The 6,359-nt window shown below is 43.4% G+C and overlaps 1 long non-coding RNA gene across 1 annotated transcript; it reads right to left on the bottom strand.

The window, feature by feature from the left end:
• Positions 1 to 2,528: 2,528 nt before the first annotated feature.
• On the bottom strand, positions 2,529 to 4,343 carry LOC119324556. The gene is made up of 2 exons (XR_005157024.1): positions 4,216 to 4,343; positions 2,529 to 4,110 (listed from the first exon to the last, which is right to left on the bottom strand). It is a non-coding gene; the product is annotated as an uncharacterized LOC119324556 (long non-coding RNA).
• Positions 4,344 to 6,359: the final 2,016 nt, after the last annotated feature.

Here is a 6,359-nt window from a genome sequence, read left to right as displayed (position 1 = left end):
GCTATTATGGGCCCTGGCTTGGTTGATCGGTTGTGATGACTCTTACTTTGTAGTGCTGCGAGAAATAATATAAGTAGGTGGGATGAGCACTACCGGAGTTAAGGTAAACTCTTTTGAAATACCATGTCTCGGTCTTCCAGTTCACATACCACAAGTGTATGAGCTACAAAGAAGGTGATCGAGTCTTTTGGGGAAAAGTGTGCAAACCTCACAGTGTGTAAAACTAATTGATTATCTATGTCCCTGGTTACGGTCAATTTGAGCATCTAGACACGGGAATGTTGAGTGATCTCATCAAATTTAATTAATTGAATGGGTTTAAATCAACTTGGGTATAGATTGATTGGAGGAACCATCTCAATCATATGATAAGCTTTGTAGTGATAAATTGATGATCATGAAAGTAAGACAAAACTTGCTTTACGCAAAATTTAAACCTAGGGCCTTCCACCAGCCAAATTGCATGTAGAAGTAGGACTTTTATACTCTCCTATGGTGTAACTTGCCAGTACATTCCATGTGCTGACCCACACAGCTGCAACTTATCATGTTGCGGGAATTATACGATGAGTAAGTGATGCGTTAGGGGTTACGATGTCTACACTCAACTTTGCCATTGGTGTTGATGATACTCCACAATCTTTGTTGTTATTTCTGTTGTGTGGACTATAAGGTAATAGTATTTATGTTACTTTTTAACATGTGATTTTCTGCTATTTCATCGAGTACTATGTCTGCTAGCTACTGATTTAGGGATAGCATAGTAAGCATACAAAAAGAGTGAATGCAATTAAAGAAAATAATGCAGAGTTAAAAACCAAGTTTGATGAACTCATCTTCGTCATGGAAGGTAAAGAAGAGGTAAACATGAATGAATCACTAATGAATAAATTAATGATGTGAATTTCATTGCTCGTAATAGCTACAATCCAAACTTGGAAAATAATGGGTATGCTCCTCGGAAAATGCGTTTGGTGGCCGCGCTACAGGCAGGCCGCTATCCCTGCCGTTGCGCCACCATCTAGATTCCCGCTGCCAGTGTATAGAGGGTGTATTCCATTTATTTTTGGCTTGTATTTGTTCAGCGCGGGCCCACCCACATGCAAAGCACCTAGGCAGCAGACGTGCATCTGACATGTACTCACATCATCGATGGCAGTTGAACTGGTCGTCCTTTGCATGGGAGAGCCGTACGTACTTGCGCGTGCATGCCGTGGATGATTCCTGGCCAGCGGACACCAATAGCATGCCAAGTGCGGACGTGGTGCATTTTGGGCCAGCGAACACCCATGTTCATGTTTGTGATTACCATGAACTGTCCGCTAAGTAAGCAAGTGTAATTTGTACGCGTTTAGGCGTGTGTCCGTTTTGCCCAGTAAGCACAACAGGTTTGCACAGTCGTTGCGTTTAAAAATCCATTGCCGCTAACCTCGAACTTATAGTTTTATCCCTTTTAGACGCTAGGGCTATGATACATGTGCCGAACTAATTAATCATACCATGTTGCCATGGTCATGTATAATGACTGTTTTGTATTAGCCACTCCGTTTTTACAAAGACTCCCCGCTCATGTGCAACAGCTTTCCTGTCACGTCCGTGAATTTACTAGGCGTCTTCAAAAGTTTTCGGGAGCTGTGCTTCTATCAGTTGTCACTTCGTTCTATCATAGCATGTGTTCATCAATCACGTACAGTCGACACGAAAGGAGACCAGCCGGTGTGGACGTGTGGTGCGCACGCAAAAAATTGACGAGCAACGAACACTGGCCCCTGTTAAGATCGTCCGAACGTGGCATCAATTAGTTTACTGCATAGTTTATTTTGAAGACTGTTAATGTTTCCGAGCGAGCTCTCATAAACCCATCCAATATTTTTGATCCCTGCTCAGAGTGACGTTGGCGAAGAAAATATAACAGTGACCCAGTCAAGCAAAATCACGGCATGGGGTGTAGCTGGGCATGAAGCTCGGCACTGCTATAGTCATTTAATGCATGTATCCGTCGGCGCGCACATCTGTCCTAGACAGAGTAGGCTAGGCGTGCTCCAACCCTGCCATCCCGTGCATAGTGCAATGGAGCACCCTAGGCAGTCTATGAAATTTCGTTGTCATCTCATCGCCCGTGAAGCCGTGATCGCACTCCCCTGGTTTTGAAAATGGAGCTGGTTGCCATTGGCGTAACTCAAGAAGTGGACAAGAGTCAAAGTGCATGATTGGAGGTTAGCACACGTAATAAGATTACCGAACGAGATATGCAGCAGCCGGTCTTTCTCATTGCGTCCTCTCGTGTCTGCAGCTTTTTTTTTTTGAGCAGATCGTGTCTGCAGCTTGGTGGCTTTGCCAATGACAAACTCGAAGCCCAATAGACAAGTAAAATCGAGGCCCATGTAGGCACCAGCAACATCATCTTATAATTTTAATTTTCAGCTTCCTGCCTAACAAGCCAAGCACTGGAATTACAGACGCTCTACTGCCTTCGACAGCAAAAACAACATAGTTTTTGACAAAAATAAGAACAGGCCACCCCATCAGTAGTAAAACAAAAAATTTAGTTGACCAAGCAACAGAACTGCAATCACACAGCAAAATTCAGATGAAGTTAACAGACATCAGGAGAATTACTGTTGGTAGCACAAATTAAAATTCAGACATCCCAAATAGAGAAATTACCACCACACAACCACATGGAGACTTGATGGCATCAAACATCACAGCCAGTTTCAATCTAGAGGAAGTTAGGCTCAAACGGTCAGCTCTTTTTAGTACCACATGCATTGCTGCGATATCCAACCACCCCACAGTTTGTGCACTTCGGCATAAGTGCAAACAGACAATTCAAGCGTTGTTTGTCAGGGTTCATCTCCCTCTCATCTGGCGCTTTCCCGATTCTATCCCTGGAAACCGTTTCTCGGCAGAACATATTAGAAACAAAAATTTGTCAGGGCGGTCTGTGAATTGAATAAAGGGCATGCCATGCCAAGTAATCTTTGTATGGAACAACCATTTTGAATATCGTTCTGGTAGATAACAGGGTAATCTAAAAAACATGCCAATTTACTGAAAACAACAACCTATGCACAATCAGTTTGCCTCAGGATTCCTCGAGCGAACCGTCCGGTAAGTAACAAAACCAAGACACACAACAAAATGGTGATAGTGACTCTGATTTGTTCAGATTCTTACTGCAATTATGTAAATGCGAACGCTAATACAATCAGTTGTGCTCTCAGGCGATCCACCTACAAATCAAAAAAGCCCCCCTGCGCCTTCCAGTGAATCGAAGCTCATCACACACAAGATTTCTCCTACTGATTGACACCAACCTAAATCTGATGGCAACCACATTTTTGTCGGGGTAATCCATTTGGCCATGTACTGAATCCCACTTTGGTCATGTACCAAGAATGCTAAGAAACTGAATGAAAGCTTGACCTAGTCCCATTTCCTCACGTCCACAAATCGTACATCCATTAACAAATCCAAATTAGCACCCAGCTTAGGATCACGTGCCCCAAAAAAGTATATGATCTGACAATCCAATTAGCATTGAAACTAAAACCAAGAAGCGTATACTGACAAACCAATTAGCACTACCATACCCACCCCACTTTGCACCTAAAAACATCTGGAAACTAACACCATATGTGGTGAAATCGAACCACCACCCATAACTATTGAAATCAAACTGTCAGTCTGTCACCCAATTAGCTTTCAGATCACTATATATGCAAACAACCACAACTTGAACTACCAACCATAAGTGTAAAGCCAACCGAATCTGTACCACCGAAAATGGACAGAAACTAAACTGCATGCTAGACGAAATACTCGTGTCCAGCCACAAAACTTCCCTTGGGATGAACTGCTGCGCTAGCAAGCCAAAATCAACTAACTGATACAGGTACGATGCAAACCCTGCTGAACAGATGCAAAATCACAAAGGATATCTCACTAACCTTCGTGTCCAGCCACTCGTAGCTTCAGAGCACACCTCGTATCTGGCTGCATCTCCATCTTGCTGTGCTTTGCCGCCCTTGTCGATCTCGACCTCGGCCGCACTCATGGAATCCTGTGACTCCACTGGGTGGAGAGAACCATTCCAACCGGCCGGCGCTGTAAGGATCAAGCCATGTTAGTACGAAGTTTTCAAATCCATCCCGCTGATCCTACAAGCAAGAGATGGAAGAAGGAAAAGAGCGGAGTAAAATACACATATACCCTTCGAGCTCGAGGCCGTCGGTGGACATCTCGCCGGTCCAGAGTCGCCGCTGTGGTGCGCGTATGTGGAAGAACAGAGCGGCCGCCGCGGTGAGCGTCTGTGAAGGGGATGGCGAGGCAGTCCCCCGTGGCTCTATGTGCTCCGCAAAGGTCACGGGGCCCATTCTATCTGTGCTGTTTCGAACCACCTGTCCCAAATTGCCGGTGCAGGCCACGTAGTGCTTCCAAGGTCCGGGAACAGCTGCGTGGCTGGGCCGAACACAATACGCCTATGCGCATATAGGAGTATCACGGACCGTATTTTCCCCACTAGGCATGAGAAGCTGCTGCAAACGAAGTGACTGCTTCCGAATCCCGAAGCCCATATAGATGCACTAGATTTTGGCCTGCCTGTAGCCCGGCCACCAAAAGCTCTCACTCGTATGCTCCTAGATTACCAAACCCTAATAATAATTGAGCACCTAATAATTTAATGGAGCTAGTAATAGCAATATCAATAGAAATACTCTTGAGGATACTCTGAATTTTTTTTATCGCTAGTCAAACAGAGCAGAATGATAACTTCAAAAATATTTTGAAGAACCATGATAACTTACTTATTCAGTTGACCGGTAAGATCCTAGCCAAGTTTGTTGGTAAACTGGAACCTAACCTAGTTGAAGATATCAAGATGATGACAAGCAATGAAGAGGAGGCAGAAGAGCTAGATAGAAGCCATGTGCCAGAATATACCTAGTTATTGCAGAGTTCATAAAATGATAGCAATGAAGCACCCACTACCTAAGGTATCCAATGATGAGGCATATACTGTCTTTGTTGATCACGTTGCAGCCAAGGTATGTGAGCTAGGTTATGAAAGAAAGAACTTGTACATTAAGTTACCAGCTAAGCAATAAGATGCTTTTGAGCCTACCATAAAAATCGAGATTGGTTTAAATAAGTTCAATGATTTATGTCATCTAGGTGCTAGTGTTTCCACTATCCCTAAATCTGTTTATGATAGTCTCAATATAATTTTGGTCCTTATGTTACTACTTAGATTAGGTTGAATATGGCTAACTCCTCTTTTACTCAAGCATTAGGGATTAAGCATGGAGTTATAGTTCAAATAAAGGGTTTAGGGTTTAGGGTTTAGGGCATGAGAAGCTCATTCCTAATTAATGTTGCCATCTCGACCACCACTATTGTCCCGACATCCATGAAATATGTGCTGCAAATTCCATGTGAGGAAAAAAGTCCACTATACAAAATCCTACAACTTGAGAGTTATAAAAATAGAAAGTTGAGTAACTCCACCAAAAGTGAGGAAGAGTGCCCACTTCCAAAAATCCCACAACTTGAGATTGAAAAAGAAAAGTGAGTTGAGTGACTACACCAAATATGGGGGAGAACATCCACTTCCTAAAATTCCACATATTGAGAGTGATAAGAAAAGTGAGGTGAGCGAGTCCGCATGTAACGCCCAGATAATTAAGCTGCAGTAATCCTCTTCTAATGATGCCAGGTCAACATTTTTACTGTTGCTAACTCCCACGTCGATTCAAACCACTTCAATTTTCAAATTTAAAATAAAGTCAAACAATTAAGTTTTCAAATGTCAAAACTAAAATGTTCAAAATGTTGCAAATATTCATTTGTTAATATTGGTGGTGAACCAACATTTTTACAGAAGTGTTTAGGGCCCTATACTAATTAAAACAGTGCCTAAAACAAATAATTAAATGCCTTTTAGTTTATAAAAATACTAAACTATTTTATTTAAACCTCAAAGTAAATGTGGCAGTGGACTAATTAATAATACTAATTCAGGGGCTAGTTATGTATTTTATAAAACTAAAAAAAGAAACTAATAAGAAAACAACAAAGTCTTAAAAAGAAAAAACCAAAAAGAAAATAAAAAGGGAAAGGGGAGATAACCCGTGACTCCCCCCCGGGGCCTCGGCCCATCCCACCGAATCGACCCAGCCTTTGCCCTTCCCCGGTCGTTGTCCCTGTGCCCCCGACCCCGTTGCTACATGGGCGAGCCCTCGCCGGATCACTTCGCCGGCGATGCCCCGAGGGGATAAGGCCCCCCCTCGGGCTCCTCCCCACTGCTCCACCCACTCGCCCACTTGCCCTTCCCTCCCTTGCCGCCCTCTCTCGCC

Source organism: Triticum dicoccoides, chromosome 6B (genome assembly GCF_002162155.2).
Source record: "Triticum dicoccoides isolate Atlit2015 ecotype Zavitan chromosome 6B, WEW_v2.0, whole genome shotgun sequence".
NCBI lineage: Eukaryota > Viridiplantae > Streptophyta > Magnoliopsida > Poales > Poaceae > Triticum > Triticum dicoccoides.
Note: the sequence above shows the minus strand (reverse complement) of the source record. Positions and strands in the feature narration are given on the sequence as shown.